The 22,355-nt window shown below is 40.2% G+C and overlaps 1 long non-coding RNA gene across 4 annotated transcripts in view; it reads left to right on the forward strand.

Annotated features, from left to right (window-relative positions):
* Positions 1-22,355, forward strand: part of LOC120371260 — a 201,712-nt gene that overhangs the window by 142,234 nt on the left and 37,123 nt on the right. For 3 of the 4 annotated variants that reach the window (XR_005584242.1, XR_005584237.1, XR_005584241.1), the window contains one exon: positions 13,581-14,435. This is a non-coding gene — a long non-coding RNA (uncharacterized LOC120371260). Of the gene's footprint in view, positions 1-13,580; positions 14,436-22,355 lie in introns of those variants that run through there. The other variant, XR_005584238.1, reaches the window with a different exon arrangement.

Genomic DNA, 22,355 nt, shown 5'->3' on the forward strand with positions numbered 1-22,355 from the left:
CACTGCCATGGATGCCATAGCACAGCAACTCTTTTAAGCCACTTTAGTGGCTTGGGAAATCTAGAGTGTTAGTCATAAGTGATAGAGAGACAATAATTTTCTATTCCATAGAGCCGGTAGTTTTTATTTCATCATGGCATGCCCTAAGAAGACAAGGGGTGTCTATCAATACCGCTCTTATTTATTACCTAACCCTGAAATCTTCAAAAGGAAATGTAGAGACATCAAACCCTTTTCATCAGCTCAGTACTGATGTTCTGAGGAAAAACTGATAATGGTGTCTTAGGGTTTTATGCTGGGAAGTCAGTGATTCACATTTTGTTTCTGCAAAGAAGTCTGTTCTCTAACCCCAGGAAATAACCTGACCAATTCCAAAGTGTAACATAAGGTGTTATAGTACATTTTCAACTTAGCTGAGGGTGAACGGGGAAATATGGACATTATAGAAACAAAACCAAAGAAAAATATTTGCTTAAAATTATGTCCTATGTGAGTCTTTGGTATCTGGATTTGAGTGAACAGAAGATAATTTTTAAACATGCATTGTGTTGTGCCTATTTTTTTAATGCATACAAATCATTTTTAGGACACCCCCCTGTACCCAAAGAGCTGTAGATTCGGAACTGAAACTATGGCCAGAATCCGGCAGCCACATAACCTCCTCACCCCCTGTTTTGTGAATACCTACAAAGGTAAATAAAATATTTTAAAGTAAGCTTCTAGTTCTTTTTCCTTTTGAAGGGCATCTTTGAAAACAAAACCCCATAACTAGGCTTGGAAATTCACTGTCCATAGCTGCCTAGGTCTGGCTATTGGGGTCCATGAAAATGAGTACATATCCCTCTGTTTTTAGAGGGACACTAAATTAATTCATGTCTTTGGAAGCAGTACTGCCAAAGTCTTCATTTTTGGTAATAAGATCATTGCAAGGTCCATCCAAGTTGGCTGTATGAAACTGAGCTGGTTCCTCTGATGAGCAGCCAGTGTAAACCATTCCCACAAGAAGGGGTCAGTCCAGGAATATATATGAGAACATAATCTTAAGGAATAAGCCTGTATTGAAATGAAGAGACTTTGGAATCTTGGCTTTGATACTGACTTCCTCTGTGACCTTGGATAATTCACTTAACTTTGAGGTGTGCCCCCAAAAGACAGAGTACGATTATGTTCAAAAAGACAATGGAAAACCTAAGAATAATTTCTGCACTCCTAGGGGCCAGGATGTTGCCCCCAGGTGCAGGAGTGGAAGCTATATGGGCAGTGCCAAGACAGCTGCATTGCCATGCAATCTGCATGCCAAAATAGAGAATGATCTTTGGTTTAAGTTCTCTTTAACACCCACAGATCAGCGTAAAGTGCACTGTAAAATAATTAGTATTCTGCAGTAACCCTAAGGGGGAGTATGCTTGGATGCCTTAAAACGTTTTTAAATATTTCCTTTTTCCCCCCCAAAAAATCTTGCCTTTTCTCAAAACAGCTCAAGTTTTTTTCAAAGCTGAGGACACAAATGGAACAGTGAGTCAGAAAAATATTTCTAGTGCTTTTCTTTTGTGTAGCTGCAGCTACAATGTGCCATTTCTTCAATCACTCTTGTTTGTAACCCACGTGGTGCTGCAACCTTGGATGAGGAGCAGTATGCACTGCAGCAAAGGGGTGTGGGGCTGGACTGAGTAAGCTTGAACAATGGTTGTTTCCACACTTTCGGAGAAATAAATAGTACAGAGTATTTTAAATCTCCGGCATGGCTTCCATTTTGAGCATCAGGTAGGGAGATTAAAAGCTAAGGAGGCTGAAGAAGACTAACCCAACATAGTGGTATCCTAATGGTGCCCAGAACTGAGTTGTTTGATCCACCAGTAGAGTTCTATTGTAATGTAGCATGTATTACTTACTGGAACAAATCCCCTTCACAGGTTGGCACTCAGTCAGTGGTTCAAGTTGGTCCTATAGGGCTGTGTGTGTTTGGGGAAGAGGATCTCAAGTCTCTAACACTGCATCTGCCTAAGATTTCAGCAGATTGATTGAATTGACAAGGTCCTGTATTTCTGTATCAATCTCCTCTGTACTGATTGGCATTCGGAGTCTACAATGTGCCATGATTCAGTAGTGGTCTCTCTGCCAAATATATGGCACTGGAGAAGGTCCCAGGAATGCCCCCTCTTGTGCATTTGTCCAGATAGTCACTCGTAGATCTGTGCATTTTGGTGTCATCCTGCATGTTGAATTGATTTCATCAGTCAAACCATGTATTTCCCTTCCTTGTTCTGGGTGGTTGTTAAATGTGGCTTTGGTAAACTAATAAATATTTAATAACTTTAATTTGTCTCTTGGGCTGTATTAACTCTCATTCCTACTCCATAAGTGACTACAGCCTCCAACTATGAAAAGCTGACTGATAGCCTGGCTCAAGTTATTTTATTAAATCTCATCTGCTTTTATGAGGTTGTGGTGCCCATGAGACACTGTTTGAAATTTTAGCTTTTTCTTCACAAGGCTGTAAGCATTTTCTATCACTTTACATTAGACATGTTGATATCTATTTTTTTGCTCATCCTAAAGAAACAGGATTTTTACCCTGCTCCTTGATTTTTCTAATTGGTTTTACTAGTTCAAGAAAAAGCTCCAGTGTGTCACTCTAGACTTTGTACCCAAGTAAGCTTCAAGAATTTTTATTTCTCAGGATGTAGTATATTTTGTCAGTTCTTTGGATTTTTGGTCAGACTTCATTGTTGAAAAGAACATAAGAACGGCCATATTGGGACCAAAGGTTCATCTAGCCCAGTACCCTGTCTTCCGACAGTGGCCAATGCCAGGTGCCCCACAGGGAATGAACAGAACAGGTAATCATCAAGTTATCCATTCCCTCTTGCTCATTTCAGCTTCTGGCAAACAGAGGCTAGGGACACCATCCCTCCCATTCTGGCTAATAGCAATTGATGGACCTATCCTCCATGAATTTATCTGTGTGGGGTTTTTTGTTTGGTTGGTTGGGTTTTTGTTTTGTTTTGTTTGTTTTTTTTAACCCTGTTATAGTCTTGGCCTTCACAACATCCTCTGGCAAAGAGTTCCACAGGTTGACTGTGCATTGTGTGAAGAAATACTTGTTTTTGTTTGTTTTAAACCTGTTGCCTATTAATCCCCTGTTTGGGGGAGAATGATACAGGAAAGCCAGAAAAAATGCCTGAAACAGCCCTGTATATGGAAGTTTAATATCTGAAGTTTGAGATTTCACAATTAGTCACCAATGAACTAAGAACAAGGGTAAAACTCTGAACAATAGGTGCATAGCAGTCAAAAGCCACAGTCAATGCTAAAATGTTTTACTTTGAAAGAGTGAGGGAGCTTTCCTTTGTTCCTTAGAACTGTGCTACAATATAAATGCCTTACCATAGTATCTGCAATATAAATCTGCAGGTTAGCTAACTTACAAAGCTTAGGATTCCAGAAACCTGAGTTGAATGTTCTGTAGCACAAGCCTTTTTATACCTAAAGAATGAGCTTTAAAGAGAGAGAGGAAAAGGGAGAACTTCATAGAAACGTTCTGTGTTAATAAAAGAGTCATCTTTTGGTTATATATGAAAGGTATCTTTGTGGGGATTATGCCTTCCTGAAGCATTAAATAGAAGTAATCTTTTAGGATCAAGTGGTCATATTCTATAGGATTAATTTGTTGAAATTATAAAGTGGCCAAGGAAGGATAGACATTGGAGTGAACCTTTATTTTCTGTAATGAATATATTTTTCAGTAAAAATATCCCTGTCCCCTTAAAATATAGTACCTTATTTCCATATCCTCTCCTGTAACCCTTTTTGAGGATACCTTATCTAGAAATAAGTAGACAGAGCTGATGCATGATGAAAGAACCAGGCAGACTTCTGTGGTTTTTACTAACCCAAAACCAGTCCCGTGTTCCACATTATTGGGGCTCATGATGCATGTTTTACACAGTTCTAACTCTGTCAGGTACAACAAATTTTGTGTTAGTGATATTAAATATAACGATGAGTTAAAGCCAAATCTTTGGTGTTAATACTTACCAGTTTGAATATTAAAGATTTAGTCACAATTTCTGAAGCAAGCTGATATTGATGCTTTAGATTGTGATCTGTGTTTGTAGAGCAGGTTGGTAAAATTGCCTTCTCATATCTCTCCAGTTCAGTTTGAATTTCAAGTATCAGTGTTTAGGAAGTCAGTAGTTTCCCCAGGAATTGAAATTGGGGGGGGGGGGTGTTCGAATTTATGTGTGGGGAGGGGGGTCAGGACCGATGAGAGATATAAAAGAGATATGAATAAAGTAAATGTTTTGTTAGGCTTATGCAAATTTAACATAAGGATAATGCAAGTTACACCAAAACACATAACAGGTCTAGATTTCTAAATATATATATATATATTATTTTTTTAAATTTATTTAATTTAAATTGACTTTTGAAAAGTAAGCCATCATGGGATAAGTGGGAAGTCCTCTCATGGATCAGTAACTGGTTAAAATATGGGAAATAAAGGGTAGGAATAAATTATCAGTTTTCAGAATGGAGAGAGATAAATAGTGGTATCCCTGAGGGGTCAGTACTGGGACCATTACTATTAAACATATTCCTAAATGATCTGGAAAAATGGGTAAACAGTGAGGTGGCAAAATTTTCAGATGATACAAAACTATTCAAGATTGTTAAGTCCCAGGAAGACTGCGAAGAGTTACAAAGGGATCTCACAAAAAACTGGGTTACTCAGCAACAAAATGGCAGATGAAATTCAATGTTGATAAATGCAAAGTAATGCTCATTGGAAAACAATCTCAACTATACATACAAAATGAAGGAGTCTGAATTAGCTGTTAACACTCAAGAAAGAGATCTTGGAGTCGTTGTGGATAGTTCTCTGAAAACATCCACTCAATGTGCAGCAGCAGTCAAAAAAGCAAACAGAATGTTGGGAATCATTAAGAAAGGGATAGATAATAAGACAGAAAATATCATATTGCCTCTATATAAATCCATGCTTGTGTGGATTGGTCTAGGCTGAGGTTGATGGTGGGATGGAAATTGTTGAAATTATGGTGGAATTCTTCAAGGGCTTCTTTTCCATGGGTCCAGATGATGAAGATGTTGTCAGTGTAGAGCAGGGGCATTAGGGGATGAGAGCTAAGGAAGCGTTGTTCTAAGTCAGCCATAAAAATGTTGGCATACTATGGGACCATGCGGGTACCCATAACAGTGCCGCTAACTTGAAGGTATAAATTGTCCCCAAATGTGAAAGAGTTGTGGGTGAGGACAAAGTCTCAAAGTTCAGCCACCAGGTTTGGCATGTAACTAGTTCACAAAAATGGGGGGAGGGGGAGAAATTTGGGGGGGGTGTAGGGAAATCACTGTAGGAAGTACATTCTGATTTCAATATGTCACTCAAAATCCCCTGTGAGTTAACCATATAGTATTTTTCCATATTCACATCAACTAGGTATAAAGAAAACCTAGCTGAAAGCCTACTGTGCTCAAAAATCAGACTTCAGTTTTATTTTTGCAAGCCATGTAGAATGAATAGGTTCCTTTTGCAGCACTAAATTTATATTCTGACAGACACATGCAAGCTACTCAATCAAAGGAGCTCATTATTGAAGATAAACAGTGGGTATTAATAGTAAGCATGTCCATTTCATATTATGTATTATTCTGGCAGAAGAATATTTTCACTTCCAAATTATAGCTGAAGTAATTAAAATTCAAGGCATTAATTATACATTAATGAAAACCAAATCATATTTCATACTTTTGTTTTGGCAGCATATGGAAAAATTCTGTCTCCTCAACCACTAGTGTGTTGTTTCAGTGACAAATTATATAATCTCTAAAGCCAAGTAGAATTGTTCCAGTGAATTAAGTTTGTCTGTAAAGGAGCATATACAGTGTGTGAGGAGTAGGGGGGAAAAAGAGAGCAGTAGTTTAAAGCATTTCACCCAAATGCCACAATTGTCAGAATTTATGAATAATGTGAATGGGCTTTTTTGCTCTTTCCTATGCAGCCTAGTGCAATCTTAAAAACCATTGCTTTAACTGGGAGGAATTTGTATGCTAATGGCACAATAACCTTTTAATTTAGATTTCCGTAGAAGACAGCAATGCTGAGTGGTGTTTAATTCTCTAAAGGAGGAAGAGTGAAACTATTGTTCAGAGAAAGACAGTCCTAGACCCATTTTTGCTATTACTATTTAATGTACCTTTGAAATAAAAAAGGCATTTCTTTTGCTACATTGTTTTATGTTTTAATTTTAAAGTAGAAGAATTTAAATCCAAAGGCATAGGTCTGTCAAATTTAGCATCTGTCTTCTTATGAGATTATCAGTAAAATGTTATTTTTGTATCATTCTGAGCATTCATTTGTTAAGGATTTTCCCCCTGAATTTAAAGAGCTATAAATTGCAGGGATTACTTATAAATTCAAAACCTTTTGGCTGGTCTGGGAGCAGTTCTGCTAGGCCCAATTCATGCTGCCTGCTCTGGGCTTACATACCAGGCACTCTTAGTATGGTTAAGTCAGATGCCAGCACAAGGGAGGTGAAAATAGTGTCAGGGATGCCCAGCAGACAGGCATTTGCTGCTGCTATGATGCGCCCTGGTGTTTCCCAATTCCGGGTTCCAAAGATGACTTCAGCTGCCAGGATATAAAGTGGCCATTGGCATGGATCTTCCTCCCAAAGACTATCAGTCCAAGTAAGGTGGTCTTTGTAGTGGTTGTGATAAAGGGACATTACAACTCCTTGCTGTTTTAAGCAAAAGACAACAGATTATTCAAGCCTTTTAGTTATATCAAAGAAGAACTATGTCTCCTTGCCATGGCTCCTTTTGAGCCCTTTTAGTACAGGCAGAGGGAGATCACATGGGCGTAGGCCACTGAAAATCATAGGCCCAGAGTGCAGCATTTAATGTCTATTTTCCTGGTTGTGCTGATTGTTTTATATCAGGAGAGCAGGGTTCTGGCAGGTAATGACCCTGATCTTTGATTTGTGCTGTTAATTTTGAGGCCAGCAGTTAATAAAGTTGCCACCATCTGTAGAGAGGGTGTTTGTCATCCAAAGTCTCCTGCAAGCATGCAATGTGGCTCAGATTTTCAAACATACACCTGCAAAACAGTGTGCAAAATACCCAATGTGTATGCAACCGTGACTTGCATAAGTGCATTGGGCACTGATCAAGTCATGCATGGACATGTTTGAGAACCTGGGACTTCAAATGATGTGGCCAAATTGTTTGCATTTGTCTTCTATCTCTAGCAGTTCTTAGAAGTCAGCTCTAGAATGTAGCTAAAGTGGAACCGATACTGGTGTACACCTTACCTTACTTGGTCTGACACTAAAGTTTCCAGGACCAATTTGCTGTGGTTAATTTGATTATCGATACAGATTATGTTTTATGAGTTAGCTGAAGATCTCATGGCCAATATGACAACCATGGGATCGTCACATAGGATTATTGGCTGTATTCAGACATCTGGCCACACTGCTATTCAACCTAGTCATAGTAGTTTAATTCAACTAATGTAGCTTCTCTTTATTTAAAAGTTATTTGCAAACAGGCTTTGTTTTTATTACTGATTTGTTTATTTGTCATAGCCTGAATTTGAGACTATATTGGAGATTTTAGAATATGATGCATCTGGTGAGGGAGAGCCTGTGAGGAGGGTCTTGACATGGATGGAGGAAAGCAATAAGCTAAGTGTTGTGTTTTTCCATTATTGTTCAGCACACAGAGATCTGATTCTGTCAGCTCCAGCAGGGCCTAATATGTGCACCAACTTTAATGAAGTCTGGCCTATAGCCACAGGTGCACCAGAGGGAGAGTATGAATTTGAATTAGACCAGGAATCATAGTGCAGTTGAGCTTTTGGGCAAAGAATTAGTCACACTAGTATGGATTCTGGGAAAAGGATTATTGTGCTATTAGTCAGGGATTGCTAAATGCATTCTTCCCTGTTCAAATTTGCAGGTTGGCTAGTCAAGCTGTGTTTTATTTATAATCAGCTGTGACGATCTGAAGAATCTGTCTATATACAGCTTAAGAATTCTGTTTCATATTGGGGAATCCTACGTGTGTGTGTGTCAGACAGAAAACTCCATTTTGAATGTGTGGGCCTTGCTGGTTTCTCTTGTCTTTTTACCTCTGTATTGCACTGAAATTCCAAGGGTTCCTGAGGAAAGACTCCATGGAGAGTCATTAACCTGAATGGCTCCTGTTGAAATGGGAGCACGTGGGACAATGGGATGGCTAAAGGCTAGGGTAAACCATTGTTCTCAAACTTCCCTTCAGGGCCTGGGGTGTAAAGCAGTGGAATTTGGTACAGTCCTTTAAAACACAAAGACTGTGAATCTGGAAAGGTGACTCACAGGAAGTTTGGGAAGAAGAAAGAAAGGGACATGTTTTCATAGCAGGGGCTCTTGTTCAACTGTGGAACCAGCCAAGAAGGAAATTGACTATACGAGAAAGCAACAGTCGTATGCAGGAAGGGGATCCTAGACTCCTTATCACTGAGAAGTAGTCTCTGGACTAAGGGAAGTGTGCAGGGTTTTAATATTTGTCTGGATCTGTATCTTTTGTGATACCTAAAGACTAAGTATGTTTAGAAACCATTGCCAAGCCTACATGTCTGTCTGCTTCAACTATCACATTGTTGGACCATATCAGGGAATTTCTGTATTAGAACTATAAAGCGTATGTGTATAACAGGTCTGAGGCCAAGAGAGACAAGGGATAATATTGAATTCCCCACAGCTTAGGCCTCTTGCTTTTTCATTTCTGTGTCTCTCCCTCTCTGTGAAAAGCATGCAAGGCCAAACTGCTAATTGTGTTATAATAACACAAGCCTTATGATAAGGCTTTGCAAAAACAACTGTAATTGTTCTTCAAAACAGAACACAGCTTAGTAGTTGTTTGCTATGTATGTTAAAGTTTAAATAGATTTGCAACATTCTGAGAGTTGTTTAGAAGTTAAGAGATAGAGAAGTAATAAGTGATAAATGTATGTTAAAATAGAGAATGTATGTGGATGGATGCTTGATTTAGATAAAGGATGAATGGTCAGGGAAGTGCCAGCCTAAGAGTTATAACTGTGATCTCCCCTGGCCGAAGAATGCGTAGCACGGAGATAACTGGATGACCCCGTAGGGCAAGCCAGAATCCACCCAAGTGCACCCATGGATGGAGGGCTGAAGACTTGGAAGAACACGATAACACTCAGTCCTCAAGGATGTGCCACCTGCTAATTGATAATCACTTCAAACAAACATCAGCATGATGAAGCGATTCCCATAGACTTGTATAAGGACAAAATCCTATGAGAACAGAACCAAAAACTCAGGGACTTTGAATCTGGTTATGCAACCACCCTCCAGGAGCAAAGGATGTGCATCTGACAAGGACTCGGCTCCACCCTTGTGTGCAGGCTACCTGGCCAGTACTCTGCCACGAGCAACCTCTAGGCTGGTAACTATAACAGCTCTGCAGAAATTGTATGAATGAGTGTGTGAATTAATAAGGAATGGTAGTGAAATAATATTGAATTGCATATCCTGATTTCTCGCTCTCTCTCTGTATTTAAAATAAACCTGGCATTTTGCCTTATCCCTCTTATAAGATCCTATTGGTATTATTTTATTAGTGTAACAACATGTCCCAGAAGAGGTGAACTGTAGACTTGGAGCTCCCACAAGGATGGAGCTCTGGGAAAGAGTGTGTGTAAGCTACTGGGGCAGATAGTTGTCCAGACTGCTCCGGGGAGCCTAACACAGCTGGACTGGGAGATCCCATTTCTGTGGAGGGGTACGAGATAGTCTGTACCAAGGAAGAGTGTCAGAGAAATTGGAACCACCAACAGAGTCTGGAGCGTACTGAGACCCAGAGAAGCTTAGAAAACATGGGGCCAGTATGGCAGGACATAAACACAGCGGTCTGGTGAGGGTCCTGCCGAGGGAGCTGTGTGACATCATAGTATGTATACAATGTTTGGTGTGACTTTTGATATACTGTCAGTATAACACCTCTATAATACCATTACAGTGGGAATTAAACTCTGGTCCTATTTGGGTACAGTCACACAGTTGTGATGCATAGGTTTGTGTGGATCTAATCAAGAGGAAATATATACAAATAGACAATATGGTGTGTCACAAAGGATATGGAATCCTTTACTCATCATATAAAGTAAAGTTTTTCTCTGTAGTTTTCTCAAGATTCTCAATTATTTTTTGTTTTTTACACTGGAGTTTACTGAATTCATTTTGACATGTACCTTTTCAATGAAACTGATGAGCTATCGAAGAAAATATGATTTTTATTAGCCTGGTATATATACTCTATCTCATAACCTTTGAATTCAAAAAATGATTCTTTGGAATCTGATGGGTTTTGTCTGTGGTACTGCATCAACAAGCCACACTGTTCTAATCATTTGACTTACTGTTTCTATATAAAGAACGAACATGCTCAGTAAGAATTGCTTCTTTTGGTTCTATTTTCAATATGAAACTGACACATTCTAAATCCTGCCCTCTACACACAGCCAAGAAGTTCGGTGGCTTAGAAAGGACAAGAGATGTACAAAAACATGTATCAGTTTTATTTGTCTGGCAAATAAATTTGCTGTTGAATGTGCATTTGCCTGTTTGAAGGCTGCTGGTGCTGTACACTCAGAATGTTAGGCCTCAGTGAGAACAATATCCCCATGGTCATAGCTGCCAGTTGTGTGTTTCATTATATCTGTGAAGCAAAGGGGGAAAAGTTTCCACAGGGGTGGAATACGGAGGTGGATCGGCTGTTTGCTGATTTTGAGCATTCAGAAACCAGGGTATAAGAGCTCAATGGGGAGCTATTTGGCTTATGGAGGCTTTGAAGGAGCATTTTAACAATAAGTCTCAGTAGTATGTGTTGTTGTAGTGGGCTGAGCCTGGCTCTTTTTTTTTTTTTGGAGTGTACTATAAACCTCATAAAGATTGCTATGTGGGCACTACTATAACAATGCAAATGCACCTATGGCTATTGTCTGTCAATGTTAGCAGCAGCCAGCATATGTTGGAGACTAATAAACAAATTGAGTTTCCCTAAATAGATTTTTATTCCATACCCCTACAAACATACCTATGTAATGCTGAAGTAAACTTCATATATACAGGGGAAAGTATCTTTAAAGAACAAAGAACAGGGAATTCACAAGCACATACACCAGTAAAAAAGAACAGGAGTACTTGTGGCACCTTAGAGACTAACAAATTTATTTCCGCATAAGCTTTCGTGGGCGACAGCTCACTTCTTCAGATGCATAGAATGGAACACACACCTGGGTGTATGTGCAGCTGTAATTGTGTGTGGTCTCCCAGCGGGTGGAGTGCCTGGTGGACAGCTGTGTCTGCAGTAGATATGTGAAATGTGGAAGGGTGCATAGGGAGGTTATGGAATGTAGTTCTCTATGGGCTGCAGGAGGAGGTGGCAAACAGATGTGTCACCCTGAAGTTCAATCAGAGACTGCAACATGTCTGTTTGTTTCCTGACAGTGCTACCATCTCTTGCTATCCCTCCGCATTTAGTCACTGATCACCACCCTGCAATGCCTCTGCTTGCAATCCAAAGTGCCAGAGGATTAAAGACATCCTGGAATATGTCTTCCTTTGTACTCTTCTTTCTCCTCCTTTATCTGGCCCCCACCTCTGCTCCACCCCAGTCCCGCCCCCACTTCACCCCTTCCCCTGTGGACTGCAGCAGGGGTCAGGCCTGCCCTGCACTCACCGGGTGGTGGAAAGTGGAGTGACCTGGCCCCAGCCCACTCCACTCTGCCATCTCATGTTGGGGGACAGTTTCCCCCCTGCCTCCCAAGCCTGCTCCTGCCCCCCCCCCCATGGGGGAGCTGCGTAGGACACCAAAATAGCTAGGGACATCCCTGTCCTTAGGGTTCACTGCAGTGGCATGTGACTCCAGCTTCTCCGAAGTATCTACAGGGCACTTGTCATTGGAGATGTGCCGCTGCCAAGGATGGCATGCATCTACTGGTAGAAGCAGCATGTCTGCAGTTCTGCAACAGAGGAAATATTAGCCTCTCTTGCCTTCTGGTACACCTGCCAGAGCTTCTTGATTTTCATGTGGCACTGTTGTGTATCCCTGTGTACCTTTTCTCTTCCACGCCCTGAGTGATGTGGTCGCAGATGTCAAAGTTCCCATGGCTGGATTGGAGCTGTGACTGCTCAGCCTCTCACCTCTGCCCACAGCCCCAGGAGATCCACCACTTCCCATGTACTCCAGGCATTTGCTGTATGGCACTGGTATAGTCAGCTGGGTAGTTGCTATGTTTGCTTTCCACATCAAGCAAACAGGAAGAGCAATTTCAAAAATTCCCAGGACTTTAAAAGGGGACAGGCATTTAATGATGTACCTGGCTGCCAGGCAGCGGAGTTCAAAACTGTGACAAGAGTGGTCATGGTGGGGCATTGCTGGACACCTCCTGGAGACTACTTAGGTCAACATAAGAAATGCAATGTCTGTACTGCATCACCCTAACTACATCGACCTAAGCATTATGCCTCTCGCGGAGGTAGCTTTATTAGGTTGGCACAGCGGTGTGAGGGACACTGTAGTGCAGACACCTCCATATTAGGTTGATGTAAGCTGCCTTATGTCGACCTAACTTTGTAGTGTAGACCAAGCCCCAGAGGACTGACAGGCTATCTTCACCTTGCTCCCAGCCCCTGCTAACATGGAAGAAAGGGATGATGTTGGCAATCTGAGGAAAGCAAATAGACACCTGGTAATGCCAGGGCACCTTACAAGTCACATGTCAAAGTATGAATTGCCAGACAAATTGAATTGCTGAGCCTGTTATTGCAGTGCTCCTTGATGCTGTTGAGGTGGCTGGTGTACGGCTTCATGAGCCATGGGAGGAAGGGGTAGTCTTGGTTTCTCAGGGTCACTATTGGCATTTCCACATCCCCAATGGTAATCCTCACGTCTGGAAAGAAAGTCCCTGCTTGCAGCTTTCTGTACAGAGCTGTGTTCCTACAGGTACATGCATCATGCACCTTCCCTGACCAGCCCACATTGATGTCTGTGAAATGACCCCAGTGATCCACCAGTAATAGCATAGAAAAGTAGCCCTTTCTGCTGATGTAATCCATCTCAAGGTGGTCTGGGGCCAATATAGGGATATGTATACCTGCTATTGCCCCACTGCAGTTCGGGAACCCCATCGCTGGAGAGCCATCCACTATTTCCTGCACATTGCCCAGAGTCACAGTCCTTCATAGCAGGACGTGATTAAGGTCCCTGCACACGTGCATCACAGCAACCCCCATAGTGAATTTACCAGCTCCAAACTGATTCCCGGCTGATCTGTAGAAATCTGGTGTTGCCAGCTTTCATGCAGCAATCGCCACTCGCTTCTTCACCATGAGTGCAGCTCTCATTTTGGTGTTGCTGCACCAAAGGGCTGGGACAACCTCCACACACAGTTCTAAGAAGGTGGCCTTGCACACTGAAAGTTCTGACACCACTGTTTGTCGCCCTATACCTGCTTAATGATGCAATCTCACCTTGTTTCTCGTGCGCAGAACTAACCGTCCACCACGTGCAACTGCTCCACAAATGCCATGGCACACAGCAAGGCAGCCTCCAAGGCATTATCATCAGACTCACAGCTCAGGAAATACTGCAGGATAAGGTGCGTTGTGTTTGTAATGCTCAGCGCAATATTGAAGAGCAGTGCAGGATCCATGCTTTCTGACAGAGACGGTGGATGTGCAGGTTACAGAGGCTTTTGAAAAGCAACACGAAACATCCTACGATGCCCATGGAATGAGGGGATGGAGAAAACTGAATCATAGGACACTGAACCTGCTCTATGAGGCATTGCAAACCCTTCCTAAATCACCCTGCACTAAATAGTGGCGAGTTGCACGGTGGGATAGCTACCGCTGATGCACTCCTCTCTGCATCGATGCAAGTGCTGCTACTGTGGACATGCAACGGTGGCTTGTACGTTCACACAACTTAAATTGACTTAATTTTGTAGTGTAGACAAGTCCTGGGATAAAGGGATTATTCCTAAATCCAGCTCTATCCCACAAAAATATTTCAACTGAGACCTTGTTATAAAATACCCCACTATGTCATCACTGTCATGTATAACCACATTTGAAAATCAGATATCAGTAAAAAAAAGAAAAATTGTTCACATCACATAGTGTGGGGGAGGGATGGGGGAAATGCACATTTTCTAGCTGCTTTCCATTCTGCCCTGCCCTACAGTACAGTCAGTGAACATTTCATGCTGTTAAAACTCCCTTCTGTGAGGCAAACTGTTCATTGAAGGCTCTTATTGTTATCACAGATGAATTCTATTCCATTTAAATATTGCTTGGACTGCAAACCACATCTTATATGAAGATACTGTAATGCCTGAAAGATATTTGTAGGAGACAAACTTCTATTCCAATGCAATGGAAATGTTGGCATAAGCTGCTACACACAAATGAGATGTTTATAAAAATTGAATAGTATGCCATATGTGAGGCCATTTATTTTATATAAACACATCCGTTTTTCTACCTCTTTTCACACACACAAATCAAGGGAAATGGATCTTGTAATAAACGAAAATATTAAGGGAAAAACTACCCACCTGTCTTTATTTTGAAGAGCAATAAAAATTTACTTGTTAGGTTTTCATCTAATGGCCCAGTCCAGTGAAATCTAGTATGGCCTCAGCTCCCATCAGTCAATGGGAGCTGAGGTTGCTTGGCATCTCCTTTACTGCATGTTAGGTCAAAACAGTCTGAGTAAACTTAACAGTTATTTTATGGGTTAGTGTAAAACAAAATCCACCTCACATGCAGAATATCGTCCTATGCTACCACTCATATACTGTTGAAGAAGGCCTCTTCCCTTACCTTTTTAATAGTATGATGTATATCCTGTATGTAAGCTCTAGTATTTATTACAAATCTACAACATCTTTATTGTTTTTTTGAGGTGGCGAGACCCAGTGGCTTTGGGTGTGTTTGTGTTATTTTTTACTAATATTTTATTAATTGAAAAGATAAAATGAAAATCTGATTGAAAACTCTGCCTCAGTTTACCCATCTATAAACTGTCTGTAAAGCGTTACATAAACTGACAGAAGTGTTGCATAAACTGCAAAAAGCCTGGAGATGATGGATGAAATGACCCTTCTGTACATAAAGTCAAATTATTACTATAAATGATTTTCCCTTTAAAAATCAATTTGTGCAGCTGCCTGCTGGTATTCTCAACTCTGTCTCAGAGAACTGAAGAACTTTCTCTTTCTCATTTACCTTGATAAGGGCAGTATGTTCGTTTTGCTTCAGGTGATACTATGAAAGAGTTCCCAGACTAAGTATACAGTGGAATCTTCGAGTGAAATGGTCAAATTTTCAAGAACAATTGTTTTAAAAAATTCTATATTTAAATGTATCTCTATTGTTCACTATTTGCAAATAAAGTATTCATTCAAAACCCCACACTCCACTGAAAACTTAGTGGAGATAAAATTTGAATAGACTCGCTAGTAACAAAACAATGGTCAATTTGATTTAAAAAAGCTTTGGATCAGGTCCATTAATAATAATGAATTATCACCAGGGCTTGCTACTATTAACGTTCAAGACTTTCTAATATTTTGCTGTTTGCAAGTGTGTGTAACAAATAACAAGCCCTAAAAGTCTCACACCATAATTGTATCAACCAACACATTATTTCATTACTATTCAATTGAATTGACTAAAATAATCTATTTTCTCGTGTATATTTTTTCTTTAAGCAGACAAAACAGATGGAGGGACAGATTAGACAGCAAAGAGCAATGGAAAACAAGACATTTGTAACTGAAAAGCCAAACCACTGCTTTATAACAACTGACAGTAATTAAATTACTTTAAATAAAACAGAATTTCCACTGCATCCTCCTGTGAGATAGTAGCAAAACAGTAAGCGAGGAAAAGTAGGGAAGTGAATAAAACTAGAACTACTACTATCACTCAGGCAGAACAAGGAAGACACAATGTTTCCTAATATTTATAATTTTCTGTGATGCTCCACGTACCTACCCACGTTTCATTATTGTTTCATGAAGACAGGGAAGGGGTGAAAGAGGCCTCTTATGCTAAGACCAATTTACCACTCCACTGCTACTCTGCCCAAATCCTCCCAAAGTTCCATGCTGCTGTCACAGTGATTCATTGTATTTGATTTTTTAAATGAATTCTAACTGCTAAATTTCCATGATTCATTTGCTTCTCTCAGCTTTAGTCACTTGAAAGGTAGTAAGTGATTAATATCTTATCTTATTCTATAGTACGTGCAGTATTTCTTTCCCTGAATAGTCAGGTATTTTATACTACGATCCTCTGTTAAATGTAGATAATATCGCTCTTGACAAGAGTATCTCTTGAAGGTATTTTATATATATAGGGAAAAAATATCCAAGCTGGATTCATTGTTAAAGAATACCATCCCAGTTTTTCAGTTTCCATCTGGGATTACTAATGTGATATGCTCAAATTATAATTTTTCATTCATCAACTGTTGAACTATCTACAAAATGTTGATATATCAACTTAAACAATTACTGCAAATAGCATTCAAGACAAATTGGACAGACCTAAATACTAAATCAGTCATTTCCTGAAGGCTTTTCTCTTCTATCTTACCACATATCTAAGTGGGAAGAAATGCCTATTATCTCAAAGTTTCTGAAGAAGTGCTATCCTCTTTATTCATTTTTGTCACTCCATTGTTTGAAATATATTAAATTCTGCCTTCCTTTCTAGTAATCCCACCTTTCCCTGTGATCCCATTAGATCTCTCAAACTGTATTTGGGATGCCTCAGTAGGGGAAGAGGAGGCCCCCCAAGTTAAAACAGTGGTGTTGGTGGACCAGTAGGTTACCTGATTCAGAAGTCATATTGAACCAATTTTACTGCATAACGGTGGTATTAATACTAAATTATTTTTACATTTATAATGTGCCCAGTGCTTTACAGTACACACAATTTGTTCCCCCCCCCCCTTATCTGTGTTTTCTGTTTAGACTGAAAGTCCCTCTCCTGAAGTACTATCTTCATGCAGTGAATAACACGAGGCCCCATTCTCATCTGGCCCATAGGTGGTATTGTAATACAAATAATAGTCAAACTGACACACAGTTATATGGCCCTAATTATATAACCTAATTTTTCTGAAGTAAGGAAAGGGGATTTCAGTTTTCAGTGCTGTCAGTTTGTCCCCTAACTTTCACAGGCACAGACCACCCCATTTCTCCACTATATCAATGGCAATCTGATATACCAAGGGTATCTATGTCTTTTGTGCTAGTGATTTAATATTAATTGTTTTAATGGAGAAATTGAGAGCATATATCATAAACAACTGAATTATGTGTCAAATCTTCAGAATCACATGAAAACAAATGTGTGCCCAATTACAGAAACTGCACATACAGTTATAGAAATTATACATGCAAAATATGTGCACACAGGTTTTTAGGATTTGGGTGTGCAAAAAGCCTTAATTGCAAATACTTACTTTACTTGGTCTCAGTCCTGAAAACGTTTATCTAGATGAGTGTCCCTTTGCAATCAAATTAACTTCTCTATCTGTGAAAGGAGTATTCACATAAGCAACAATCTTGATGCAGTTGTTTGCAATGATTACCCTTTGGTAGTACTAATTTGATGGGTTGCCCGCCTTTAAGGTGCCACCTGATGTACTGGGATACTACTGAGTCCACCTGTTCTCCCAGCCTGGGCTCCCTTTACCCTGTCTTATTGAGCCAGGCTCTTAAGCCTCTTCTAGTACACACACAGGCAGGTCCACACCCAGCTGCAGAAAGACACAGGCACTGAGATCAGCTCTGGGAAGACTCGGCTTAAGGGACTTGCCCCAGCACTCAGGTGCCCACCTCCCAAAGTGCAAACCCAAAGATATATTGTCTTGCATGGTATAGAAAGATCTGTACAGCTCAAGCTCATAAAAAATTCGCCCTCTCCCTCAATGTGAAAAGAGAGATGCACAACTTCTTTCCCCCATTAGAAATTACACAAACTGAATTTAATAATTGTCGCAATCCGATGCATAGTTATGGCTCTGTATGGCCAATTGTCGGTCCACGGCCATCTTGTCCTGCTAAAAGGACAAGGCAGCCTCCATCTTGGACCAGGTTCTTGTTGTATAGGAGAGGGCAGAGACTCAATCCTGCCCAGCAACACTGGCTGTGTATGCTCTCCTGTGTTTTTGTTTTTTTCTCTCTCCTGCTGGGCCATCTAAAGGTCAGGCTAGTTCTGTGTGTGAAGGCCTGATTCTTCCCGGCAACCTGTTTTTTTTTTTTGGGTCGGTCGTCTGGAGGTCAGGTTAATTCTGCCCAGCGACTCACTTTCCCGCTCTTTTTGGACCCAGTCATCTAAGGGTCAAGCTTGTTTACTTGTCAACTCCAGTGTGCCGTGTGCAAATCCTGCCGACGTGGGGTGGCAACAGCTCGAAGCCTGAAGGGAGGAGGGACCAGGGAGCCAATCAGATACTGACACGAGGGAGTGAGACCTCTTAATAAAACTAGGTTTCCCCCCAAAATCTTTGTGGAGCACCCGCATGTTAGCTGAAGGACTTGATCACCCTTTCGGCCAGGGTCTCCTCCCGGTAAAGCGCGCTCGTGTCGTATTGTTTGGATTCGTTGTTGTTTGGATCCGATCCCTGTCAGCTCGTCATGCTTCTGGTGTCTGTTCTGCTGGTCAGCTGCGCCTGGAGTGCGGTATTTGTTTTTTAATATCTGACAGTTAGCTTATCTAGCCTCTTATTTTTCCCCTTCCTAACTTGGTACCAAATATCTACTCAGGATATCAGGATTGTATTAGTGAGCTCAGAATTGCACAATTGCTTAGCTAGCTTGTATAATTGTTCTATTTGTTATTGAATTGTTAATTGCAAACTGTTTTATGTGTGTGAATCACTGCTCTGTCTTTGTCTGGAGTGAATGAATCTGGGAGCTGTCTCCACCTGGAGATTAGCTGACCAAGGGGTTCCTGTCCCCGCGGTCTGAATGAGTGGAATCTGCCCAGCTGCAGCCACACCACACTCTGGGTTACCCTTAGTGTGAAAGCAAGGGTGGCTGAGGCAGTGGCCCGTAGGTCTCTGTTCTGTGTTGCACCGGGTACCACCCTGACGAACCCGATTCCCATCTTCTGTGATTGGTGTGTCTGCCTATCTGGTGTGGTGTGGTGAGCAGTATAAAGTGTATTATTACTGTGTTTGGGGTGTGTTTGTACTTTTGATACCATCCCAGCCAAAGTTGCCTACTCCCCCAGCCCAAGTTGTAATTATCCCCCAAATAAACGCAGCCACTTGGCTTTTCACTGTTATTCTGGTCCTGCCTGTTTTTCCTCACAGAATACCAAGCTTTAACGAACCGCAATCTATTTCGGACAATAATAAACAAAACAAATTTATTAACTATAAAAGGCAGGTTTTAAGTGATTATAATGGATAGCAAACCGAACAAAGCAGATTACTGAGCAAATTAAACAAAACATGGATACTAAGTTTAAGATCTTAAATAAACTGGTTTCAAGAAGTAATTTCTCACCCTAAATGTTATTTTAGGCAAGTTGCAGAATTTCTGTAGCTTGGAGTTCCAGTTATTTCTTCATATAGACCCCTGTCTCAGTCTGGACTCACCCCTGTCTTTCCCCTCAGGTTAGTTCCTTTGTCCCTTCAGGTACTTTCAGCAGTCTTTCTTCTTGGGTAGGCAATAGAGGAGAGTCCAGATTAACCCCCTCCCCAGACTTAAAAAGGATTTACTTAAGGCAGGGAACCTTTGTTTGATCCCCATCCCCCTACAGAAGAAAAGTACCAATAATGTCCAAGGTGGTATTTTGTATCAGGTGATCTTATCACCTGACCTTGTGGTGTCAAAGCAACTATGAAACCAGGTTTATTTGCAATGTCCACTGGAAGGAACTCCAGGCAGATGGGAGATCCACATCTTCAAAGACTCATTGTCTTTTTCTAATGGCCCATTCAGGCTGATTGCTTACTGTCTGGTGGACGTTTCCCCAAGTACACACACAGTTGTAATTGTTACATAGTCAATATTCCTAACTTCAGATACAGAAATGATACATGCATACAAATTGGATAATCCCATTCAGTAAATCATAACCTTTCCAATGATATCTTACATGAACCATCTTGCATAAAGTATATCTTAGTTATGCCATATTCATATCATAACCATATTTCTTGAAAAAATATGGGGTGTAACAGCACACTAATGGCAGCAGCATTTTGACTGGTAATATGGAAAATTCTCAAATGTTCTTCTGCACAATCATGTCTCTCTAATACTGCCTTTTGCTGGCTGAATATGGAACTCTGTAGTTAATTTAGCAATTCAAATGTCTTGCGAAATGTCTGTTTCAATACAGCATCTTAATCCCCAGTCTAGATAAGTACAAGATAAATCTGAATATTCAATCTTTCAACGAATAAAATGTTCCAAGTTGATCTAGAAAGCTAAATAGAATGTTGACCTCTGAGGGTTGAGGGAGAACTTTTGGAAGGATAGCACTGAGACAGAGGAGGTGGTGAGAGAAAAGATAAAAGGCTATTATACAGAGAAAGCATTTCTGATTCCACTTCTAAAGGTCGATTGTTTAAGAAATAAGTGTGTGCAAGAGAGAGCAAAAGTTCTTTACTTCCTGAGATGTGACTCAGAAAGCTGTTTCCCATTTAATTAAATTGGGAAATTGTGAGACAGTCATGGTATGTGCCTCAGAATAACGAGACAGGTCAGTGAATGGCATTGAATGCTGTATCTACTGTACAATGAAAAGTGCAGCATAAAACATGAAATGGTTTCATTTAAGGTTATTTTAGATTACTGTTTCCTTTTTCATTTGATAATGTGTTTTTCTTGCTCAGTGTGTTTTAATAGTCATTCTTTTCCTTCTGGAACTGGTTGACTCCAGTTACTTTATGGTCAAATATAAATTTGATTATGAAATAAAGTCTTTATTAATGTATCAAAATGTGTTTCACACCCATTAGAACTTAATGAGAAAGAGAAATCCTTACACTTTACTCTCCCAATGTCACCTTGGTGGAAAGCCTGGAGGTAGATTGTCTGTAGCTACTGTTCATTATCTCACACACCTTTAGGCTATTCAGTTTCAATAACAAATTGAAAAGGGAACTTTACAAGTTTAAAGGAATCAGGAGGGAAGGATAAAGCCCTTTATGCAGGACCCCACTTTAAATTAGAATGAAAGGGTTATAGATGAGGTTCATATCCTTGAAGATAAGGTTTTGGTGGATATATTACAGGCATTTTTCTGTATGATAGAGGAAGAATCCCAAGCTTCAGATAGCTGCAGAAAAAAAGATCACTCAGAGCCACTGGCAAATGTACTTCATTCACACTGTAATTGATACAATATCTTTGCAGTTTTACTAAGGAATCATCTGAAGTCTGATTGCTGGTAATTCCTTATGTAATCAGACTACTGTTTTGTATTATTTCTAGTTAAATGAATGAACTCTCTCTTACATGCAAGCATCCACTCTGATATAACATTAGGAGTGATTGAGAAATAATAACAAGCATGTACTGGCTGCAACTACAAGAAAAAGACTTTGTTGCTCAGTGGGAAGTGTCTTAGTGGAGAATAAAGCCAGACTTGTGACCATCAGCTTTTCACTATAAATAAAGGGATTAGAGCCCATCCAACTCCCATTAAAGTCAAAGAAAAGAGTTGGTTCTTAGTTGGTATGGTTCTTAATTGCAGAATTGTCATGAGTCAATTGGAGCTGAAGCCACTCTGGCCAGCTGCACCAATGTGAAATTATTTTAAAATGCAGTTCAAGATGGATTAAACAGGCCATCTGATCATCTTGGCATAAGCAAAATTGTAGTAAATCAAAATGGCAGCAAAAACATTAGAAGTGTGTATTTATTGCATATTAAATTGGTTCAAACATACATTACTTTATCAGATTAAAAATTGGTGTATCTGAAATGTACTGATGATTAAACAATGACACCCCAATAGCTGTGACACTTTCCTGCATAAAGTTTGCAAGGTTTATGGCAGGTGTCAGACAGTGCAACAAAATATGGAAATAATATTAATCACAAGGAATATTTAATAGTGTTGATTTCTTTGCAGCATGCTTTAGACTAGGCATTGCAGAATCTGTACAACTGCTATGAACTTGGCATAGAAATATGTCTGAATTTCTGGGTAATTCTTCTCATTAATTGTCTCATAACATTAGAATGAGCTAAATCCTTTTAAGATACTGTAGCTCTTTTTCTTCTC

Source organism: Mauremys reevesii, linkage group 9 (genome assembly GCF_016161935.1).
Source record: "Mauremys reevesii isolate NIE-2019 linkage group 9, ASM1616193v1, whole genome shotgun sequence".
In the NCBI taxonomy this organism is placed as follows: domain Eukaryota; kingdom Metazoa; phylum Chordata; order Testudines; family Geoemydidae; genus Mauremys; species Mauremys reevesii.